The sequence below is a fragment of the Narcine bancroftii genome, chromosome 4 (genome assembly GCF_036971445.1).
Source record: "Narcine bancroftii isolate sNarBan1 chromosome 4, sNarBan1.hap1, whole genome shotgun sequence".
Lineage (NCBI taxonomy): Eukaryota > Metazoa > Chordata > Chondrichthyes > Torpediniformes > Narcinidae > Narcine > Narcine bancroftii.
Window position 1 is genome coordinate 19,792,395 of NC_091472.1, and position 24,843 is coordinate 19,817,237.

The 24,843-nt window shown below is 39.3% G+C and overlaps 1 protein-coding gene across 10 annotated transcripts in view; it reads left to right on the forward strand.

Annotated features, from left to right (window-relative positions):
• akt3a (v-akt murine thymoma viral oncogene homolog 3a) overlaps positions 1-24,843 on the forward strand; it is a 416,568-nt gene that overhangs the window by 169,906 nt on the left and 221,819 nt on the right. Inside the window, exon 4 of one of the 10 annotated variants that reach the window (XM_069930898.1) lies at positions 15,036-15,117. The exons of the other annotated variants lie outside the window; for them this stretch is intronic. The gene's annotated coding sequence lies outside the window, so the exon portion shown is untranslated. The remainder of the gene's footprint in view (positions 1-15,035; positions 15,118-24,843) is intronic. 10 annotated transcript variants of the gene reach the window in all.

Consider the following 24,843-nt stretch of genomic DNA (forward strand, 5'->3'; position numbering starts at 1 on the left):
CTTTGGTAAAACGTATGTTTGGTAGAGATATGATTTTACCTGAAATGACTAAATTTGAGACTTTTCTTATGAAGGTACCAGAGAAGGGTAATATTTCATTTATGTATCAAATATTACAGGATGGTATGGATAAAAAGGGTTGGGATAGATCTAAAAGTAAATGGGAAGCGGATACTGGTTTTATTAAGATTAAAATACTTTTAGATCTGACAGTATTTTTATTGGGCAGTTTGCAACCTCTGAACGGCTTGAGATTAGATAAGTTTCAGCTTGCTTTTGTATATTTAGCTTTATCTGTAGCAAAAAAATGTATTGCTAGAACATAGAAAGATACAAATATGATTGATATTAATAGATGGCATAATGAGATGAGATATTGTTAATAATGGAAAAACTTATGTATGTTTCATGTGATAATTATAATTTTTTTATTAATAAGTGGTTGTTATATTCAGAATATTTACATTGATTAGATCTTAATATGTATATTTTAATTTTTCTTTAATATTTTTTCTTTTTTCTTTCTTTATGGCTCTCCTTAGGAGGGTTGGCTGAGGGGGGGGGTTCTTTTCTTTTTTTTCTATATGTAAAAAATAACGTTCATGTTTATGGTTAATTGTTGTATATGTCATATACTATTTGTTTTTTGAATGAATAAATAAAGTTTAAAAAAAAGAATATTTGAATTTGTCTTTTAATAAAATCACAAAAATCTGACCATCTCAACAATGACGAGTTAAAAAGCCATCTATAGACCTATTTTTCTTTATGTGACATCATAAACGTCAGTATCAAAGGTGAGTGATCTGATAAACGTCAGTTTCTATTATCCTACTTTGTAATTGAGCTGATATTAAAAATAAATCTATCCTGGAATGGGAGTCATGTCTCTTTGAATAAAAAGAATAATCTCTTTCTCTTGGATGGATTCTTCTCTAGTTCTCTCATCAATACAAAAGTGGCTTTCGCTGCTTTTGTCTTTATTACTGCTCTCGTCAATCTATTTAAAACTGGATCCAGACAAACATTGAAATCTCCTACTAAAATATTTTCATAATCATTTACTAAATTAAGAAATATTCCTTGAATAAATTTCTTTTTATCAATATTTGCCACCTATGCATTCATAAGGGTCCAAGGTTCTGAGTGTAGTACAACTCTGATTATCTGAAATCGTATTCTCCAAAATCCTCATTTATCTGAAATTTTTTTGGAGCCCAACTGACCAGGGACGTAGGGCTCCTGGTGGTGGGAGGAGTGGAACTCAGCTCCCAGAACTGGCAGCAACAGACCTCGTGCTCGTGGCATGAGCATGGGCTTGGTGAGGAAGTGTCAGTGATTGGCAATTCAGCGTTTTTGTTTTGGTGAGAACTAAACATTATTTTAATGCTTAAAATGCCCACCTTATTGTTTGTGGTTGTTTAAACAGTGTTACAAGTGATTTGCTGTTGCTATGGGCTGTTTTTAAAACATGACCAGTTCTCCGATAAAACCGTTTATCCAAAATGGGTCCGGTCCTGACCATTTTGGATAATCGGGAGTTGTACTGTATATTTGACTGCACCATAACATACCAACCTGCAGGATCTATTACCACATCTTGTACTCTAACTGAAAGATTATTGCCCATCAAAATTGCCACTCCTCTTGCTTTTGAATTACGTGAAGAAGCAAAGGCCTGCCCTACACAATCTCTTTTTAATTTTTGATGTTCTTTCTCAGTTAAATGAGTTTCCTGTAGGAAGGCCAAATCCACTCCCATTTTTTAAATAAATGCTCTCTTTCTCTTCACCCAGCTATTTAACCCATTAATATTAATGTGTATTTCACTATGTTATTCATCTTTACAGAGGTATTTCACAATGTCAACATCAGTGGTTCTGAACCTTTTTCCACTCACGTACAACTTTAAGTAATCCCTATGCTATTGGTGCTCTGTGATAAGTAAGGGATTGCTTAAGGTGGGATGTGGGTGGGAAGGGAAGGTTGTGAATCACATGCATACTGAAATATTTTGCTTGAGGAAAATTGCCATTGGCCCATTTCCTTTGGAGTTATGAAACTGTGCACATAATGAGTCAATTTGGTACAATTAAAACAATGGTTTTCAAACTTTTTCTTTCCACCCACATACCACCTTAAGCAAACCCTTACTAATCACAGAGCACCTATGGCATAGGGAATACTTCAAGTCATATGTGAGTGGAAAGAAAAAGGTTGAGAACCACTGGTCTTCCTACATGTTCTCCCTTTGCCTCTCCCCATGCATCTCCTTCAATCAGTTGCTTCATCTTTATCATCGGTGATGGGACACACACCTTCCAGGAGTCCAAGAAGAAAAGAAATAAAAAAATATATAGTTAAAGGATATATCACGTAGTATACATAACATACATCAAAATTAACAACTCCCCCCTCCCCCCCAGCGCTGTTACCCTTCCATTATACAGGTTGTGGCAATCGCCACAAAAGGACATATGATGCAATAGAAATCAGTCCCTCATTATCCCCCACCCCCCAGGGATATTCACCATATAGTAATTAATCATTCTTTGTATACAAGAGTAGTATCTGAATATAAAAAGAATAGAAAAATGCAAAGCATTGTCTGTATAATATTCGGCAATGTTTCCACAAATTGTTCTTCATGTTTATAGTCCAAAAAAGAAAATCTGTCATTATTTGGCTAAATAATCTTTTTAAAGTTGCTGGATGACACAACACCAATCTATGCCCTTTCTGCCAGAGGGAGCTTTGAACTGGAATTTCGTCTTTGTTTCAGTAATGCTGCACTTGTATCTAGATAAAACAATACTCTTCTTCCTTCAAACTTAAGTGGACCACCTCTTTTGTTCCTTCCACCACTACATTCAATATCTTATCTCTATCCTGATGTCTTAAGAATTTGATCAATATAGAACGTGGCTTTTGGTCTGATGCTGGTCACTGTATAAAGGCTCTATGTGCCTTTTCAATTTCAATATTCTGTCCAACTTTATCCTCTCCCAGGACTTTAGATATCCAGTCTTATAAAAATCGAATAGCATCTTTACCTTCAGTCCAACAATTATAATGTTGTTTCGTCTGCTAAAATTTTCCAGTGCATCTATCTTTTCCCACATTTTATTTTTCTTGTCAGCCCATGTATCCGTATCCATCTCTACTTTTCCCACTCTTTCCTATACATCTTCCACAGTCTTAATTCTTTCATCCATTTTACCCTTAGAAAGTTGCAAATTTTTTACAATGGTATATTTTTTATTTGTTTGTTTGTCTTCTTCAATTCTTTCATTAGATCATCAAGTGTACACTTCCTTTTTTTGATTCTGTTAACTTTTTACCTTTAACAGGCATTTCTTGTTGTTCAGTGTCGTCGCTATCATTGTCTGTTTCTGTTGTGTCTTGTTTTTCCTCCTCCTCTGAGTCATGTTGCAGCAGCTGGTATCTCGCAGGGCTGATAAAGGCACCCGTTATGCTGGCTGCCATTGAAGGTTCTTCTGTATCAACTTCAGCGCCTCTGGCTGACCCAATGGGCAAACTACTCATACAGGGGGTGGGGTGCGGATCGAACACCAGCCCCAGGCTTCCATTGTGCAAGAGGCCTCAGTTCCCGATATTCTTTTGTTCGCTGGACTCCTGCAACTTTTTGTTCTCTTTCTTTGGTGACATTCTTAAACCATTTAAGTATTATTTTTCTTTATATTTTAAAGCTTAATTTAAATAACTCTTTTTAATCAAATTCCCAGGACGGTTGGGTTCCTGCTTCCTGTTTCTACTGTGTCACATGACATCCCCTAAGAAAAGTTTTTAAAACCAATCACACAAATGAATAAATTGTGGTTTTTGTATTATTTAGTGATGGAATTGGGTTGACATTTAATTTGATATTTGTTACAGGTGGAACAGATTCTTGTAAACATTCCAATTGCTACAGGTCAGACATGTACAATCCTCCTTTTTAAAAAATGTCTTTACACCTTTGATAGATTTATAGGAACTTCTACCCAGCTCAACAAAGATGAAAATACTTGACACTTAGGTAATTTGTGTACTTTGGAGAAGTGATCTTTTAGCAAATGCACTTAATTTATTATCTTCTTTCTTAAATTAGAACACCTTGTTTCATACTACCTAATGCTGAAATAATTTTTAGTTTCATTAGATTTTAGTCATCAGATTCTAAATTTCTGCATCTCTAGTATTTTGATTCTCACCAGACCGATATCAAGGATGGGTTGTAACTTAATAAACAAGACCTTTGATGACTTACGAACACTTAAAAGAACTGGATTTGTGCTTTTTTTTCCCCCCAGACAGCTTTATAGAAGCTGAGCATTTATGATATTCCTTGATTTCATGTTCTTTGAGAAAAATCATTTTCTCCTGTTCATTCTCATTAATATTAGACTGTTTATTTCCAAACAAGCTTCTTTCAGAAACTTTCTTTATGCCTAACTGTGGTGATGAAAAATTAAATGGAAAATGAGACATTCGGTATGTAGGAATACATACATAAATGCTGCTTCATTGAAGTCTGGTTTTGGATACAGGTACTGAAGTCACAGATTCATATTTGAAATGTTTATCAAGAGCAGAGAAGCATAATGTTTCCTCTTTTAAAAATGGCTATCTGTAGAAAAGGATAATGAGAGATTTATTTTTCAATAACATGTCCACTGCATATCCTCATTAGTGCACTTAATCTGCTAGTTGTAACTTAAACATCATTACATTTCTGTGTTACTTACTCTTCCTTCGTTTAGATGTTAGATTGACCTGTATTTTTCCAATTTTGTAAGTTCAGTGTTTGTCTTCTCTGAATATATAGAAGAATTTGTTGTAAACCATGCAAACTTCAGGAAAATCTTCAAAGTTTCTCTCTTGTGGAAGACGATCTGGTTCCAAGTGTTTACCATTATGGATGCATTATTTTTTTTATTTTCATTTGCCATCCTTGATGGTCTTTCGTGCTTGGTTATCTTGACTCCTCCAAGCAAGACCCAGGATTGATCAGTCTTTGACATCAAGTGATTGTCCTTCATCTTGATTTAATCTAGTGATTTTTCAGCTTTTCCAGTTCCCACTATGCAGCATGCATCTAACCTCTTTACCACTCTAATGCAACACGGTCAGCACAACAGTGTTACACAGTGCATCCCATACTATCTAAGAGGGTTGGTAGGTTCTCCCCGTGTCTGTGTGGGTTTCCCCCAGGGGCTTCAGTTTGCTCCCACCGTTCGAAACGTACCAGGGTTGGGGGGGGGGGGGGCAGGTGTGGGCCTGTAATTGTGCTGTATGTCTAAAAATAAATAACATAGAACATTATTCCTCACAACTTTCTCTGCATTTGATGCTTTAGAAAAACTACTGTAATTTAAAAATAATCAGACAAACCTTCAGTAAGGATAGTATCACTAATTTGCAAGGGGGCAGCAGATGCTGGAATTTGGAGCAAAAATAACATGTGAAGGAACTGAGTGGGTCAAAGTATTAATGGTGGAAAGAATTGTCTTTTTGAGTCAAAACTCGTGGGGAGGTGAGGTGGCTACTATTAAAGATGGGAAGGCAAGATGGGTCAGTAGGGGACTCGTGAATCAGGAACAAGTGAGGGTGATAGATGAGGAATATGAGGGGTGGAGTTGGGAGGCAGAGCCAGGTGATTGTTGGCAAAAAAGGGGCAGATGCAGCTGGAGCAAGATGAGCCAGGGGTGGTTGAAGGTGGCAACAGCTGGTGGGGGGGGGGTGGTAACGTGGGAATAAAGCCTACCATTTGTTAGAATCCGATAAATAAGGAAGGTGATAATAGTGGTGATTGGAACAATTAGATCAGGGGTAATGTGAAAGACAGATGGAACCAGAAGCAGGGAGCTGATTTGTTGGGTGAGATGTATGGGTTAAGATGAATGGAACAGGAAGGGAATGAAATCAGGTGGTGGGGGGGGGGAGGTGAGAGATCGATCATAAGAGACAGAAACATAGGTGGTGAGGGTGACCTGAAATTGGGAGAATTCAATGTTCACTCATTTCTAACTTGCTGTTTAAACTTATTGCAAATAGGATCATTAATTTGCTATTTTCATATAGTCTTAGATGATACCTTGAAATATAATCACTCAAACCATGAAAATAATTTGATATTTTTATCCACTTGGATTAAATTAAGCTTTTATTTTATGTGACTGAAAACTAAATCTCCTTTAGCTCATTGTGGTCTTGTTTTAATGGGTATTAAGTTCCATAAAATGGTGCATTGCCGGTTCACTGCAAGCAATGTCACAGGGAGATTGATCGATCTTGGATTTTAAGTGATTGTCCTAGATTTTGAGCAACAAAAAAGTAGGGTATGGCTTGTTACAGCATAGTCATACATTGTGCAAGGCTTTGCTCCGACTGCTTTCTGAAATTGTAGCTTGTGCTCTTGTAAATGATTAAATGGTACTCAAGTTAGTTTAATCATTAGACTAGTTTACCATGTATAATACCAGCCTGAAATTAGCAAAATGATAAATCCATAAAAAAGACCTTTCACATTTATTGCAGGGTATGACTGACTATAGCCCCTTTCACACTTGCAAGTGGTCCCAGGAATTAACGGCAAATCAGCCTCTTAAAGTGTCTAGTGTGAAAGGAAAATCAGCTCAACGCCTCGACCCTTAGTACAATCCCCAGATGCCGACTTTGAAATCAGGCAAGTTTAGAATGGGCAATTGCATTGTGGGATTGAAATAACCAAGTTTTTGTGTGAGTGTAGGAACTTGGAGAAAGAAAAGATTAAACTGAAGGGAAAAACTTTGCCATGGGAAAGTCACAGCAGGGGAAAGAGAAGAAACAGCAATAGCGGACAATTTTTGAACAGCATGGAAAAGTTGGTAGCTCTATAGTGCACAATTTATACAGACTGTGGGGAAAAATGTGATTTCTCAGAATGGTGTGTGGCCAGAGAATCCCCTCCATGAATGGTCCGTGCATGCAAACGTGCATGCAGCCCTTTCTCTGCCACACAGCATTAGTGCTACCAACTTTCCCATGCTGTTTAAAAATTGTCTGCTTTTGCTATTTATTGCTAGCACTTTCCCACGGTCCCTTATAAAGGCACAACAATAACAGGGGCTGTAAGGCTCATACTGTGCTATACATAAAGCTTAATTATGTTATAATTAGGCATGATTAATTTTGTTCAAATATAAGATCTTAATACTTTGATCAGGATTTAGGGCAGGTCCACCATAGCTCAATGCGTCATGACATCACAGGTAGAACAGTCCTAACTCCAGGGATGGCTCCTTGCAAGTGTGAATATGTTCCGGTTAGGAGTGGTCAAGTGTGAAAAGCCAAATCCCCATTCTTATCCCGAGACACTGAATTTACTGGGACGCAAGTGCGAAAGGGGCTTATGATGCATTTAACTTCTCCCCATTGAGAACAGCAGCTAAGGAAATACTGGTGACCATCCATTCACAGAATGAAGAATACATGAACCTTTTTTACACTTGCATCCCAGTAAATTGACCGTTCAGTGTTCGCACTTTGCCACTCTTAATGGTTGGATTGTTGAGGAGATCTTAAAGACATTCATCCCTCCATCTTGACCATCAAGTATCTATCTTCAATAATTCCATTTACCAGCACCTAGTCTAGAGCTAATTACTGTATGTCCCTGCTGATTCAATACTTGTCAAGACACTTCTTAAATGTGTTGAGTCATTGGCTCTACTATCCTCTGGACAGGGCATCCAGCCACACTCTGGGATCCTTGGTTCTTCCTCAGGGGTGGTCAATCCATTGATTAGACTTCCATCCAGTCTCTCCATCACAGTTATTTCCTCCAGGAATTGACCGTCTCAGTCAGTGAGAATAAAAATCACCCAGGTAATGGATGTTGAAATACCCCCAGCCCAGACAACCTTACCCTTCTGTCATCTGAGCTGCATTGGGGAGAAGCACTATGTGCCGGAGTGCTGTTGTCACAGGAGGAGGTAATGTAAAGGAGTTATTGCACATGTTGGAGCTGATACCATGACACTGGACTTCCAGGGTCACTGCCTCCTAACTGTAAGACAAAACTGTGCTCTCACTTCTGGCGGGTGTGATGTTTGGGAGGGGGAACACAGTTAAAGATGTATTTCTTTCAAGCTGCCCCTCAACAGGTCTGTGGAACAATCCTCAAATCGAGCACTAGTTTGCAACATTATAGGGAGGACTTTGTAGTATTGACTGTTCTTGACATCTTTCAAGGTCCAGAGCAAATTGTATTACTTACAGACATCAGGGGGCAGCACAAGCCCTCTGGAATTTGCTATTGGAGGCAGCTGTAGAGGCTAAGTTGTTGGGAGTATTTAAGGCAGAGATTGATAGATATCAAGGGTTATGGGGAGAAGGCCAGGAAGCTGGGGTAAATGGATCAGTTCATGATGGAATGGCAGAGCAGAATTGATGGGCCAAATGGCCCACTTCTCCAATATCTTCTGGTCTATGGTCTTGTGATATAAAAAATTTACATGTATATAACTAAAGAATTATACTTCTCCAGAGACTGTAGATGACTTTAAATTAATAATATTTTCATATTCTTATCTCAAGAAACTTGATACTTGCTTGTGTGTGACATACTATTTATTACAAATTCACTCAATACACTTGACAACAATTATTTTCAAAAGATTTGCTTCCTAAAAAAAATTGGAGTTTACAATAGATAACTTCAAGCTGAACACAAAGATAATTTCAGATTTGTTGCATCTCATAGGAAATTGGAGAAACATTAAATGAACTTTTATTGAATTTACCCTGTTTAATCCCATAATGACGCCGACACGTTGCGTTCGTTCAACTGACCGTAAAATGTTTTGCTGCTGATTTTTGTTTGTCCTCGGCATCTGATGCCTCTCTTGTCAGTGTCCAACAATAGTCGGCCAGCATTGATGGATACCAGTTTCTTTTCCATGGTCGCAATGTCCTGGTGAAACCTTTCACCATGTTCGTCACTGACTGCAGTAAGATCAGCAGGGAAGAAGTCCCAAATGCAAATGCAGAAAGTGAATTTTCAATGACATGTTGCACTTGTGGTCCACTGCTTTAGGGATCTTGTGTGGGTGATCCCGATTTCTCTTCCCCTGCCTCTGGATACATTGAGCAGGCTCCAACATCTTCCCTGCCATGAGGCCGCCATTCTTGATCCTCGCGGGGTACTTCTTTTAAGGTGACCTTTTCGTCCTCCTTTCCCATTGCTGTGGTTTTATTCTGCTTCTTTCAATTTTTTTTAGGTTCTAAACACATTTTTGGCTGTTTTTCCTCAATTCACTCTTTTTCATGGAGCTCCGGTTTTTCCCTCCTCCTTCCTCAGCATCACATGACTCCTTCTGCTCCTATATCTTGTCAAACTAGGACAGATTGAGACCAAATCTCATTATCGTTTTTATCTAAGCATGATTACAAATTGAATTGGGAGGTGAGGATGAACGTGATTTACTTCAAGAGAGTATTTGATTTGTGTGACATCAAGGAAGCTTGGCAAAACAAAGCTCAATGGAAATCAATGTTTTTTCTCTGGCTCTTGACATAGAAAGATGGATGTGGATATAGAATATCAAAGATTGTAGTACAGTATACTAACACCAACAGACCCAATTAAATTTAAGACCACTCTTCAAAAATCTCCTCCTTAAGCCCACCCTCCCCCCACTTCCAGTTTAAAATTTTGGAGGATCAAGAACCAAGAACCATGGGCCATCAGCCCAGGATATTGTGCTGACTTGTGTAAATGTACTCTACTACAATCTAATTCTTCCCACCTAGCACCCTTCTTTTCTTGCTTCCAGCCATATGTCAATCTGAGAGTCTTTAAATTATTCTATTAATCAGCCTCCACCACCACCATTCCAGCAGTATATTTCAGGCATCCACCTCTGTTTAAAACAAAACAAAAACTTGCCTCTAACATCTTCTCTAAACATTTCTCCCCTCACCTTAAACATATGTTCTTTGGTATTTCAAAGGTATCTTTTATTCTCATGTAATAATACAACAAAAATGTAATATGCATGATATACTTCAAATTTTGCCTGCTGTAGGCAGAAGAACCGTGACCATTGTCTGGCCCCCTTAACAATAGGAGAAAGAGAGTCCCTTCAGAGAGACTGAGTGTCTGTGGATTCTCTCCACTGCTCCCGCAGCCGCAACATCGGGACTGACTCTAGTTCAAACCATCGACAACAGGAGCTCCAGATCCAAATCTCTGATACAATCAGGAAGTCTTCAATGCCCGAGGCCCTTCTTGCCCTCAGCACTCCCTTGAATCTGAGTTCCAAAACCTTTTCCCCATAAGCCAGTCCCCAGCTGCACATAGCCAGTGTGGGTCCTTTGGCTGCCAGTAGCCTGTGGCTTGAATGAGTCCTTTAGTTGCTGAGGCCCTCATTGGTCCACTGCTGTGGTCACTGTCCTGTAGGGGTGTCTTCTATACTTCTTCTCAAATGGGATGTTCTCCCCCATTTGCTACTGTCATTCTGGGATAAAGGCTGTTCACCCTGTCTATGTCTCATTTATACCCCACTCTATTAAATTCCCTCTCATCCTTCATCACTCTAAATAGGAAAACCCAAGCTCTGTCAACCTGGATGATCAAGATTGTTGCTCTTTTTGTTCTTCATGTTGGTTAAGTATCCTAGCATGAACCATCCTTGCATTTCATCTTCTCTTGTTGATTATAGTGAACTTCATGCTTCATTGCCTCAGTTGAGAGTCAATTTCTGAGTTGTGGAAACTGAGCCATCTTGCATATACCATACTAGTACACCTATAAAAATACAATCTCTTTAGCCCTTCTGATCCTGGAGTTGGTCATGAGGCCTCAGCTGACGTCTTTATCAAGAAAGATGCAGCAAGGATATTGGCCCTACCATTGAATGAGTGTCCACACCAATGAGTCCACGCCTACCATCAATAGAACATGACACTAATCTTACATTAATCCCATTCTTCCCAAATTGTCACCAACAAGCACCTTCCCAGTAATGCCGTGTGATAGCAGAATGTCTTGATTGGACACGCTTTGGGATGGACTTAGAGATTCATCAACTATCTTGCAAATTGTTCAGTTTGTAAGAATTGTTTGTCCACACTTTTGGCTTCTCATTGGTGTGACCAAGACAGGACCCCTTCTGCACTAATGAATGACTGGCACTAGCAGAAGGACATAGGCCCTGCCTAATATTTAGACAGGCCTTTCTGGAGCAACTATTGGAGGGTATCCACATGTTACTGGTCAATGAGGATTTCAGTGATCTATGGAGGGTTGTGGCCCGTGCGGGCATACTGTGGTGGGCTAAGCAGGAAAGTGTGGGACAAATCACCAGACTATGCACACAGCAGCAGACCCGATCGAACCCGGCAACAGACTGGCAATTGTCCAGAAAACAAAGGAATGAGAATAACGTCCATTGGTGTTTCTATCACCAAAAATGGGGTACAGATGCTTGCCGCTATCATCCTCCCTGCACATTCCAGGGAAACACTAGGGCCAGTTGTTGCTAATGGCTACGGCGGCTGGCCTTTGAGACAGCCTCTTGTATGTCTGGGATAGGCATTCTGGCTGAAGATTCTTGATGGATGTGGGAGCTGAGATCAGCATGCTTCCCCCATCAGGGCACGATACCAGCAACAGAAAGCCACAAACAGCAGCAATAGTCGGACATATGGCACATGCACAGTCCCACTGCAGTTCAATGCTAGTCAGTTCACATGGACTTTCACATTGGCGCAGCCACTGCTGGGTGCTGATTTTCTCTGGGCACACAGCTTACTGGTCAGTTTGGAAGGACTAAGGCTAATCCATGCCAAAACATTCCAGACTTTCTCCGTAGGGGAGGCCTGATTACTGGCCCCACACCTGGATTCCGTTGCGCTTTCAGAGAACGAGTTCACAAGGATGTTGGCAGAATTTCCCTCGATAGTAACACCGCAATTCACCTCAGCGATGCCAAAGTACAGGGTGCAGCACCATATACCGACTGAAGGATCACTGCTACATGCCCAAGCATGCAGGCAAGGAGAAGTTTAAAATGATGGAGATGGGAATTATGATAGGTCTGATAGCACCTGGGCCTCCCTGCTACATATGGTGCCCAAAGCAGTGAGTGGATGGAGACATTGTGGCCATTACTGACAGTTGAACAAAGTTACCACACCAGATTGCTACCTTGTGCCGATATAAAAGACTTCACGTCTAACTTGCATGGAGCTCGCATCTTCTCAAAGTGGACCTTGTCAGAAGATATAATCAGATCCAGGTCCACCCAGATGACATTCCCAAGACGGTCTTTATTGCACACCTGGAAGGCCCTAACTGGGTGGATGAGCTGCCTTGAGTCCTTTTGGGAATTCAGATAGCGCCCAAGGATGATTTAAACACCTCATCGAAAGAACTGGCCCCTTGTGGAACCAGGAGAATTTGTGCCAGCCCCAGGGGGGCAGGAGATGGCACCCACAGCAGTCCAAGGGAAACTCCATGAGAGGCTTGGCACTTTTGCACCCATGCTGACGTCGTAACATGGTCAGACTATGACCTACATACCCAGGGGCCAGCAAGACTGCAAACTTGTTTTTGTACAAAGACGAGCATGCTGGGCACCTTTGCAGCGGGCGTACGAGGAACCTTTCAAAGTTGTAAGGCACAAAAGTTACATGTGCATTTTAAACATAAGAGAGAGAGAGAGGAAGCCTTTAACTGAAACTGACTCAAACTGGCCCATCTTGATTTGGACCAGCCAGTCGAGGTTCAGGCACTACGGTGCAGGTGCAGACTGCCCAAACAGAGAGAGATACTTTGGACTCCTGGAGTGGGATTACTGATTTCAGGAAGGGGGGTGGTCATACAGCGATCCACTTACCGGCAAGTGAACTAGCTCTGACAATGGCTGACTCACCACTACAAGTGCAGGAAAAAGCCTGCGCACGGGATGGGTTTTTGTCCTATCCGATAATGTCACTTCCGGCCCGAGTGATGGGAACAGAAGTGCATAAGAGCACAGGTTAAAGGTCTGAATAAATCAGTTTTGAACTCATCTCTACAACGTGTACATCACTTTCTTTCTTAGCTCAGTGGATAATACTTTGCCCCAGTACAAAAAAAAATAACTCAACATACACGTAAATCAGGGGTGTCAAACTCAAATTCACAGAGGGCCAAAATTAAAAATTTGGACTAAGTCGTGGGCCAAACTAAATATTTATTGAAAATTTTCAACAACATTTGCATGTTTTCTCTTCTTTCAACATATGTAATGTTAAACTTTTTCTTATTAAAATAAATGTTTAATAATAGTTTTGGTTAAACTCTTTCCAGAAGAAGCATTAACAAATGAGAAATAAAATATAAAATAAAGTTTGCTGTAAAACCAGACTTCTTTTCATCTCCTCCACCTTCTGGAGCTTTTGCTTCTCGTTCAGATCCTTAAACCTGTCCTGGTGTTTCGTTTCATAGTGTCGTCGTATGTTATATTCTTTAACTACAGACACGCTGGCTCCACACACAAGACAAACAGGTTTGTCTTTTAAAATGATGAACATTTCGTCTGCCTCCCACCTGTCTTGAAAGCTCCTGTTTTCTTTCTTTCGTTTGGCCATTTTTTGTAAGGGGTTTATTACATGTGAGTTGGGCGACAGGTCGCAGGTGCTAATGAAAGTAAACAGAGGAGGTGGGGGCGATTAACGGGCTGACGGGCCGGCGCCAATGCATTTGCAAAGCATTCTGGGATTTGTAGTATTAGCTGTGCATGCGCTAGACTGGCGCGGTGGCCAGCGGGCCAGCTCTAATACATATTTGATATGCTCTTGCAGGCCAAATATAATTATATCACGGGCCAAATTTGGCCCGCGGGCCTGAGTTTGACATGTGTGACGTAAATAGATATAGAATCAGGATTTATTGTCATGTACAAGCCATGAAATTCAGTGTTTTCCGGCAGCATCATTGTGCAAACATACATATTTATAACAATCTTACAACATTACTGAATTTTGGTTCATTGATTATTCAGGAATCTGATGGCAGTGGGAAAAGGGCTGTCCTTGTGCCACTGAGTGCTCACCTTTAGGCGTCTGTACCTTTTTCCTGATGGTAGCAGAGTGAGGAGGGCATGGTCTGGGTGGTGGGGGTCTTTGAGGATAGAAACTTTTTATATTGCATATATTTTAAATATATAGATGGGAAAACTATGTTTGTGTATATAGTTACTTTTATAACTGTTCCTTTTTATTACTGTATCTGGGCCCCTATGTGATCCAGGTATGATTGCCAAACCTTTACAAAAGTGTTGTATTTGTTCTTTAAGTTATATGTGATATTTTTGTTCCCCCATAGGTATACAGTTGTTCATTTCTGCAGTCCATTGTGCTATAAGTAGTGGGGGGGGGGTCGGACTTCCAAATGATCGCCATACATTTTTTTGCTCCTTCCAATACTATTTTTATAAATGAGATTTGATATTTATTCAATTTGTTGCTTATTTCCATAAAATGACCTAGTAGATATCGTGCTGGGTTGCCTATGAAGGCCACTCCTGTTATCCTGGTTAAATTTTCTGCGATATTTTGCCAAAATGGCTTCTCCTTCATGCACATCCACGTGGCATGTAGAAAAGTTCCTGTCTCAGTCCCACAGCTGAAACACATCTCTGATATTTCTGCTTTTGATCTGTGTAACTTTTGTGGGGTAAGATGTATTGGTGAAAAAAATTATTCTGAACCAATCCATATCTTCCATTTATAATTGAAGTCATGCTGTCCTTACACCAATCTGACCAGCTTCTTTCTGAAATCACCACACCCAAGTTTAACTCCAATCTTTCCCTTGACTTCTGCAACCCTGGTTTTGAACTTTCACACTGGAAAGCTTAGTATATTTTTGTTCAGTTTCACTAATTTCAGGTGGGGTTAACAAAAGGTCCCATTAACTACTCCATATTTGTGTTTTAATTGTTCAAAGGACATAAGAGTTCCTTCCGTTTAACAGTCCTTAATATATCTTATGCCTTTGTCAGAATAGGCAGCGATTGGAAAAAAGAATTGCAATCTTGGCATCACTTTAATTTTGACAGTTAACCCTTTCCACCAAAGCAATCGGTAAGTCTCTCCATTTCTGTAGATCTCTTTCCATCTTCCCAAGAAGGGGAACATAATTTAGTTGGTACAGATTTTGCATGTTATTGTCAGTTGCTCTCCCAAATTATTTTATTTCATCTGTCTTCCATTTAAATTTACTTCTTTTTTTGTATTTTTCATACTCAAAATTTGTAAATGCATTATCTCCCTTTTATCTATGTTTATTTTGTAGCCTGATATTCTTCCATATTTTTCTAGTGTTCCTTGTAATTTTTCCAAAGATTTAGCTGGTTCTGATAGGTACAGTAGCATATCATCAGTGAATCACTGATTTTTTTTGTTCTTCTTGCCCGACTTTGAAGCCCTTTATATCTGGGTCCCTTCTTATTATCTCCACCACTGGTTCATTTACTAAAATAAAAAGCATTGGGGATAGGGGGCATCCCTGTCATTTGATCTATTCAAGGGGAACACCACTAACATCTGATTATTTGTTATTATTTTAGCTTGCAGTTTATGGTACAGGTCCACGATCCTTTATCCGGAACCCTTGGGGGACAGTATGTTCTGAATTTCGGATTTTACGAATTTCAGAAAGCCAGATTTGTCCTCCTGAATTGTGCTGCCATATTCACCCCCACCCCCTTCCAGTCACCCTGCCTTCTCCCCCATCCCTCCTCACCTGCCCGACTCGCGCTGCCAGTCTCCCCAACCCCCCACTCGCCCGTCCAACTCACACTGCCGGTTTCTCGGCTGCCCGACTCGTGCTGCCGGTCTTCCCCCCCCCCCGCCCGCCCGACTCGTGATGTCGATCTCCCCCCCTCGCCTGCCCGACTCCCCCCCCCCACTTGCCGGATTTTGGAGCTTTCTGGATTTTAGATGTCCGGGTAAAGGATTGTGTACCTGTATAAAGTTTTTATCCAATTTATAAATGTTCTGTCTACGCCAAATAAAAAGGGGCACTCCAAATGGTCGAATGCTTTTCCTGCCTATAAGGAGACTGTAATACTTGAATTTCATTCAGGTTTTGCCATATGTATTATATTAAATTCCTAAACTAATGCGTTCCTTTAACAAATCCTGCTTGATCCATATGTATCAGTTTTGGCAAGTATTATCCTAACCTATTAGGGCCAATGCTTATAATCAGCATTTAACAGGGATATTGGTTGTATGACAATGTTTTTGTAGGTCCCTATTCTTTTTTGGTAACACTGTAATAATCGCAGTTGAGAATGATTCCAGGAGGGTCTGTGTTTAAATGCTTGGTCCAGGACATTCATTAACGGGCATTAGTAATTCTTTGAATTGTCTATAAAATTCAAGTGAAAATCCATTCTCCCCGGAGATTTATTAGCCCAGGGACATTTTGCTTTCTTCCCTTGTGAAGGGAGTATCTAATTTTATCCTTTCTCTTTTCTAGTTTTGGAAGTTCGACATTCAACAAAAATTCTTCCATTTCATTCTCATCTGCTAGTAATTCTGATTTGTACAATTTTGTGTAATATTGTCTAAAATGTCATTAATTTCTTTTTGCTTATACACTAGGGTAGCTGTTTCTATTTTTATTGCATTTATTATTCTTGATGACTCCTGTTTTAATCTGCCAAGCTAAAACTTTGTGCGTCCATTCACCTAACTCATAATGTTGTTGTTTGGTTTTTAATATAGCTTTTTCTGTCCTATTTGTTTGTATTGTTGTGTGTCTTAGCTTTTTATTCTCCAGTAATCTGTATTCTTCTTGTAGTCCTGACATTTGATTTTTTTCCTAAGTTTTTTAATATCTTTGTTCAAACTGTTTACTTCTGCCATATTAAGGTTTTTGTATAGGATATAATTTATCCCCTTAAATATGCTTTGAGTGTGTCCCATATCAGAAAACTATTATTAGTAGACGGCAGATTTGTTTCACAAAATATTTCTTTGTCTCCATAAATTCACAGGAATCTGTTCCTTTAAGAAATGTAATATTGAGACGCTATCTGTGTACATTCTCTTGCTTGTCGATTATTTCTATTGTTAATATTAATGAAGAGTGGTCTGATGGAAGCCTCACTAGGTATTCTATTTTTATCACTCTACTTTTTAACTGGGCAGACTTTAAAAATAAGTCAATTCTTGTATGTGATTCGTGCACCTTTAAGTAAAAAGAGTAGTCTCTCTCTCTCTGCGATTTTATTGTCTCCATACATTGATAAGATTTAGATCTTTCATATATGAAATTGTCGTTTTTGCTGCTTACACCCTCATTATTGTTCTTGCCAATTTATCTAGTATTGTGTCCAAACAAAAATTAAAATCTCCAACCAATATTTTTCCTCTGCTGTTTTTAAGAAGATAACCTTCATAAAGGCTTCATCATCATAATTTGGAACATAAGTTCTTCCGGCTTGATCAATTGAAGTATCTTCTATTAACACTGGGGTATTTTTTATTAATTAGAACAGCCATCCCTCTTCCATTTGAACTAAAGGCAGATGATATTATTTGTCCCACCCATCCTCTTTTTAATTTATCATGTTCCAATTTGGTAAAATGTGTCTCCTGCAAAAAGCTTATATCCATTTATAATTTCTTTAAGTTTATCAAGGCCCTCTTCCTCTTCACCAGCCTGCTTATCCCTTTAATATTAAGACTAATAAACTTTAGTGTTTTATCCATACCATTTTTAAAACAGATATTAAATAACAATAAAAGCTTTCCAATTTTTAAGATACTGTTGTAACATTTCCAACATGTACATTTCCCCTTTAAGAAACACACACACGCTCACAGTCACACATACAATCACACGCGCACACACACAATCACTCAATCTCTCTCACACACACACTCACACTCACACACACAATCACTCAATCTCTCTCACACACACACACACACAATCACTCAATCTCTCTCTCACACACACACACAATCACTCAATCTCTCTCACACACACACACACACAATCACTCAATCTCTCTCACACACACACACACACAATCACTCAATCTCTCTCTCACACACACACTCACACACACAATCACTCAATCTCTCTCACACACACACACAACCACACACACACAATCACTCAATCTCTCTCACACACACACACTCACACACACAATCACTCAATCTCTCTCACACACACACACACTCACACACACAATCACTCAATCTCTCTCACACACACACAATCACTCAATCTCTCTCTCTCACACACACACACAATCACTCAATCTCTCTCACACACACACACAATCACTCAATCTCTCTCACACACACACACAATCACTCAATCTCACTCTAACACACACACACAATCACTCAATCTCTCTCTCACACACACACACACACAATCACTCAATCTCTCTCTCACACACACACACAATCACTCAATCTCTCTCTCACACAATCACTCAATCTCTCTCTCACACACACACACACACAATCACTCAATCTCTCTCACACACACACTCACACACACACACACAATCACTCAATCTCTCTCACACACACACACAATCACTCAATCTCTCTCACACACACACACACTCACAATCACTCAATCTCTCACACACACACACACAATCACTCAATCTCTCTCACACACACACACACACAATCACTCAATCTCTCTCACACACACACACAATCACTCAATCTCTCTCACACACACACACACAATCACTCAATCTCTCTCTCACACACACACACACACACACAATCACTCAATCTCTCTCACACACACACGCAATCACTCAATCTCTCTCTCACACACACACGCAATCACTCAATCTCTCTCTCTCACACACACACACACAATCACTCAATCTCTCTCTCACACACACACACACACACTCACACACACAATCACTCAATCTCTCTCTCACACACACACACAATCACTCAATCTCTCTCACACACACACACACAATCACTCAATCTCTCTCTCTCTCACACACACACACACAATCACTCAATCTCTCTCTCTCTCACACACACACACACACACACACAATCACTCAATCTCTCTCACACACACACACACACACACAATCACTCAATCTCTCTCACACACACACACACTCACACACACACACAATCACTCAATCTCTCTCTCACACACACACACACTCACACACACAATCACTCAATCTCTCTCACACACACACACAATCACTCAATCTCTCTCTCTCACACACACACACAATCACTCAATCTCTCTCACACACACACACACAATCACTCAATCTCTCTCTCACACACACACACACTCACACACACAATCACTCAATCTCTCTCACACACACACACAATCACTCAATCTCTCTCTCTCACACACACACACAATCACTCAATCTCTCTCACACACACACACAATCACTCAATCTCTCTCTAACACACACACACACACAATCACTCAATCTCTCTCTCACACACACACAATCACTCAATCTCTCTCTCACACACACACACAATCACTCAATCTCTCTCTCACACAATCACTCAATCTCTCTCTCACACACACACACACACAATCACTCAATCTCTCTCACACACACACACACACAATCACTCAATCTCTCTCACACACACACTCACACACACACACAATCACTCAATCTCTCTCACACACACACACAATCACTCAATCTCTCTCACACACACACACACTCACAATCACTCAATCTCTCACACACACACACACACACAATCACTCAATCTCTCTCACACACACTCACACTCACAATCACTCAATCTCTCTCACACACACACCCACACACACAATCACTCAATCTCTCACACACACACACACTCAAAATCACTCAATCTCTCTCTCTCACACACACACACACACACACACACACACACACACACACACAATCACTCAATCTCTCTCTCACACACACACACTCACACACACACACAATCACTCAATCTCTCTCTCACACACACACACTCACACACACACACAATCACTCAATCTCTCTCACACACACACACACTCACACACACAATCACTCAATCTCTCTCACACACACACACAATCACTCAATCTCTCTCTCACACACACACACTCACACACACAATCACTCAATCTCTCTCACACACACACACAATCACTCAATCTCTCTCTCACACACACACACTCACACACACAATCACTCAATCTCTCTCACACACACACACAATCACTCAATCTCTCTCTCTCACACACACACACAATCACTCAATCTCTCTCACACACACACACAATCACTCAATCTCTCTCACACACACACACAATCACTCAATCTCTCTCTAACACACACACACACAATCACTCAATCTCTCTCTCACACACACACACACACAATCACTCAATCTCTCTCTCACACACACACACAATCACTCAATCTCTCTCTCACACAATCACTCAATCTCTCACACACACACACACACAATCACTCAATCTCTCTCACACACACACTCACACACACACAATCACTCAATCTCTCTCACACACACACACAATCACTCAATCTCTCTCACACACACACACACTCACAATCACTCAATCTCTCACACACACACACACACTCACAATCACTCAATCTCTCACACACACACACAATCACTCAATCTCTCTCACACACACTCACACTCACAATCACTCAATCTCTCTCACACACACACCCACACACACAATCACTCAATCTCTCACACACACACACTCAAAATCACTCAATCTCTCTCTCTCACACACACACACACACACACACACACACACACACACAATCACTCAATCTCTCTCACACACACACACACACACACACACACACACACACACACACACACACACACACACACACACACACACACACACACTCCCCAGCTCTGACGGTGACATTGACAATAATACCCAAGAGCCCACAATTATCCCGAAAAAGGAAAAGAAACCCTTCCTTTAACATCATCTTTTAAAACTGCTCCTCTCCCGATGCCTTCTCTTCCCCCCCCCAATCAGAGTTCCCACCTTGCTACTTTATTTACCATCTTTCTATCTTTTCAGAGCTCTCTGTATGAACCACAATAGTTTTTTCTTTTATCAGTGAGAACAAGCTGGTTCAGTACTATGATATATAAATAAAAAGATAGGTCTTTCAGTTAGTCCCATTTTGAAATGGTCTTTTCAGTCCTTTCCGCTAGTGATTTTAATCTTTTCATAACTTTCTTAAAAATTCTTCCATTTCTTGGGGGGCGTGGCAAGATGGCGTAGGGAACAGACGTGCCTTCCACACCTCTCCTGACTCTGATTTATTGTTTTGTCTTTAAGTGCCCGTTAAAGTTCTTTTAAAAGTTTATAAATAATAAGAGGTGTTGGATTAGTGCCTAATGGTTTATATGCAAAAAAAAAGGTAAAAGAAAACATCAACAGACTGTTAAAAAACTACATTTTCCGAAATTGTCTGAGCCTACTTGTTTACAAGAAGCCAGGACTCAGCGTGGAATGGATCCAGAGGAAGACGTACAGAGTTCGGCATTGAAACTCCGTTTTAAGCCGGTGAGGCTCTTTGAAGGTCGCATTCAACAGCTTTCAGACCAGAGAGCTGGACGGGTGCCAGTATTTCACACAACGGCCACTGTGAGTGCTGTCACTCAGACTTTGACAGTTGAATCAGCTGGGGCGCCACCAGCTGGAGAGTTAAAGAGCTGTCATTCGACTGCTACAGTGGTGGCGCTGCAAAATGCATCTTCAATTACAACGGTTTTTCCAGACATCGATTCAGTGAAGATGATTAAAGAGATTTGGCTTAAAGATAACCCTGATCTTCAGTCTCCTGGCATTGCTGGGGGGACTTTGAGAGGGATTTTTATACAAAGTCAAACTGCTAGAAAAGATACTAAATTAAGGGAAGGGACAGAAGATCCCGTGGTCTCTAAGGAACAGCAAGACCCCATTATGCCTGAATCTACTTCTGTTGAAATGTCTGTTAAGGATCTTGAAGATAAGATATATTCTGTATCGCGTCACTTAGCTAATTTTGTGAACCTGTTTATTTCCAAGATTAATGCGATGGCGGAAGTCATTAATGGAGCTTTTAAGCTTGAAACCATTGAAAGATTTGAAATGTGGGATCAAGGTTTAGTCGATGCACAGGATCAACTGCAAGATGATAATAGAATAATTGAAACATTGCAGATCCAAAATAAAAATTTAGCAAAAAAGGTTGATTATTTGGAGAATCAATCTAGACGGAACAACGTGAAAATTGTTGGTTTGCCAGAAGGCATAGAAGGACCAGATCCAAGAAAATTTTTAACTGAATGGATTCCACGAGTGTTAGGACCGGATAAATTCCCTGAAGGTTTAATACTGGAACGTGCTTATAGAGTTTTAAGAAGAAAATCTTTTTCAGGACAGAATCCAAGATCTGTTTTGATCCGTTGTTTAAACTATTGTGACAGAGAGACAATTTTACGTACGGTTACTAGAAATGCCCAGCAAAATAGATCTCCTTTGATGGTTCAGAATAATCCTGTTTTCTTCTATCAAGATTTGAGTCAAGAAATTATGTTTCAACGATGCGAATTTAATTCTGTGAAAGAACGGTTGTGGAAAAAAAGATATAAGGCAATATTCAGATATTCTGCAGTACTGAAGATTTTTTAGGATGGAAATTAGCCAAAGTTCTTTGACAATCCTAAAGAGGTTATGGACTTTGCTCAGTCTCTACCAATCATGCAGTTTGAAGAACAATGTAGTCCTTCAAGGTCTCCAAAGAGAGTAGAGATGTAAGGTGGGATCCAGATTTTTAAAAGAAATGGATGCAATGGTGACCAAAGTGGTAACGTTGATTTAAAAAAATAAATCTTTTATCTTTTTTTTTTGAGAAGAGTTTAAATAGTTTAAATAATGATGATAGTTTAATGAAATGGGAGTTGGGAGAGGGAACTGGGTGGGCACTAGTTTCCAGAAGTCATCAGCTACCTGTGAGTTATCACACACCCAATATTTTGAGGGAGTTACCGCTTTGGGCGGTTTAAACTGGAGGAGGTAGTTGTGACCTCTGACCTGGTTTTTTTTCTTTTTAATTTTTGGGTTAAGAAGTGAAGGTTTTTTTTTTAATTATTTTTTTTAAATAAATATATTTTTTTTAACTCTTTTTGTTTTTTGATTGTAATTGAGAGGGAATTAGGAGGTTTTCTTTCTCCTTTTTTTTCTCTTTTTTGGGGTTTTTTTTCTCTTTATACTTTCTTTTTTAAGAGGATGATGTCACAGAAGATAATAAGTCAAAAATTGAGGATGTTGAATTAGATGAAGAGGAAGATGAGGGGAAAGGTGATAAGAAGAAAAAGAAGAAAATTAAGTACAAATACATTGAGGGAGAAGAGTTTAATAAAATTAAGTTAATTTTGATAGAGAATTTTGAAGATGTTATAAATGAAGAATATGGAGATTTTTATAAGAGTTTGAACTTTTTTTTCTTTTTTTTCTTTTTTTATATATAAGGGGAGGGGAAGGGAATAAAAAGTTTATCTGATTGTTTTTCTAAGGGATGTTTTTGTTCTCTCGATGAATTATAAAGGAAACTTGGTATTAATGGAAATTCTGTATTTATGTATTATTAATTTTGATTTTTTGTATAACAGATATGTGGTTGATATATGATTTTAATATTTGAACTTAGTTTTAAAGTGGATTTCATTTGTTAAATACATGTATTATGTTTGATTTAAATATATGTTTAAGGGTATTATTTTAGTATTGATATTTTTTTTGTTGTTAAGTTTTATCCTTTTTTTGTAAGTGGGGTTTTTTCTATTTTATTTACAACATTGTTAATTAATTCTTCACTCTTTATTTTGGGGGGGAGGGTTGGACTAATTTTAAATTAGATGATTAATGTGTTATAATTATTGAGGGGGTTAATTTGTGTAGTTTAATGATGTAATATTCTAATTTTTATTATCTTATTTTTTTATTATTTCTTTAAATGTAATTTTTATTTTATTCATGTCATAAAATTTTAAATAAAGTTTAAAAAAAAATTCTTCCATTTCTTTATTCTTGAAAATTTGTCGATTACCTTTTGAGATATCCACCCTCAACATTGCTGGGTAAATCATTGAGTATTTAAAGGTTTTAAATTGCAGTTGTCTCTTTACCTCATCACATTCCTTTCTTTGTTTGAGTAAGGCAGGGCTAAAGACCTGGAAAAACATAACTTTTGAATTGTCCACCACTAATGGACCATTATTATTTTTTGAATATTCGTATGCTGCTCCCAAGATCACATCTCTTTCCTGGTCATAGTCGCTGTTTGCCAGTTCTTCTGGGTCTGAGCCCTTTCAGTTTGCAGCTTTGCATTTCACTTGCTTTGTCCCAGCATTTGTGGGATCCATGTTTCAAAGAAACTCACTGTGTCTTTTACCTTTTATTCCTTCTCTCAGTCCAAAAATTACATTGTTACGTCTGCTGAAATTTTCCATATGTTTGAACTTGTCTATCAATCCTTTTTTTTCTATGTCCTGTGTTTTTGCTTTTCTTTCCAGTGCCTTTAGTTTGCCTTTTGTTTTATCCAGTTCAGCCTCCAAATGAGTCATTTGTTCCATTAAATCTTCCAGGACTTATTTGATTTCTTTTACCTTTTCCGACATGTCTCTCATCGCTGATTCCACACTCGTGAAACGAGTGCATAAAATTTCCATTTTTTTCAGAACGTTGGTTATAATTTGGGTTCTGCTGCGTTCAGCCGGTCCAAAGGCCCCTCCTGATTG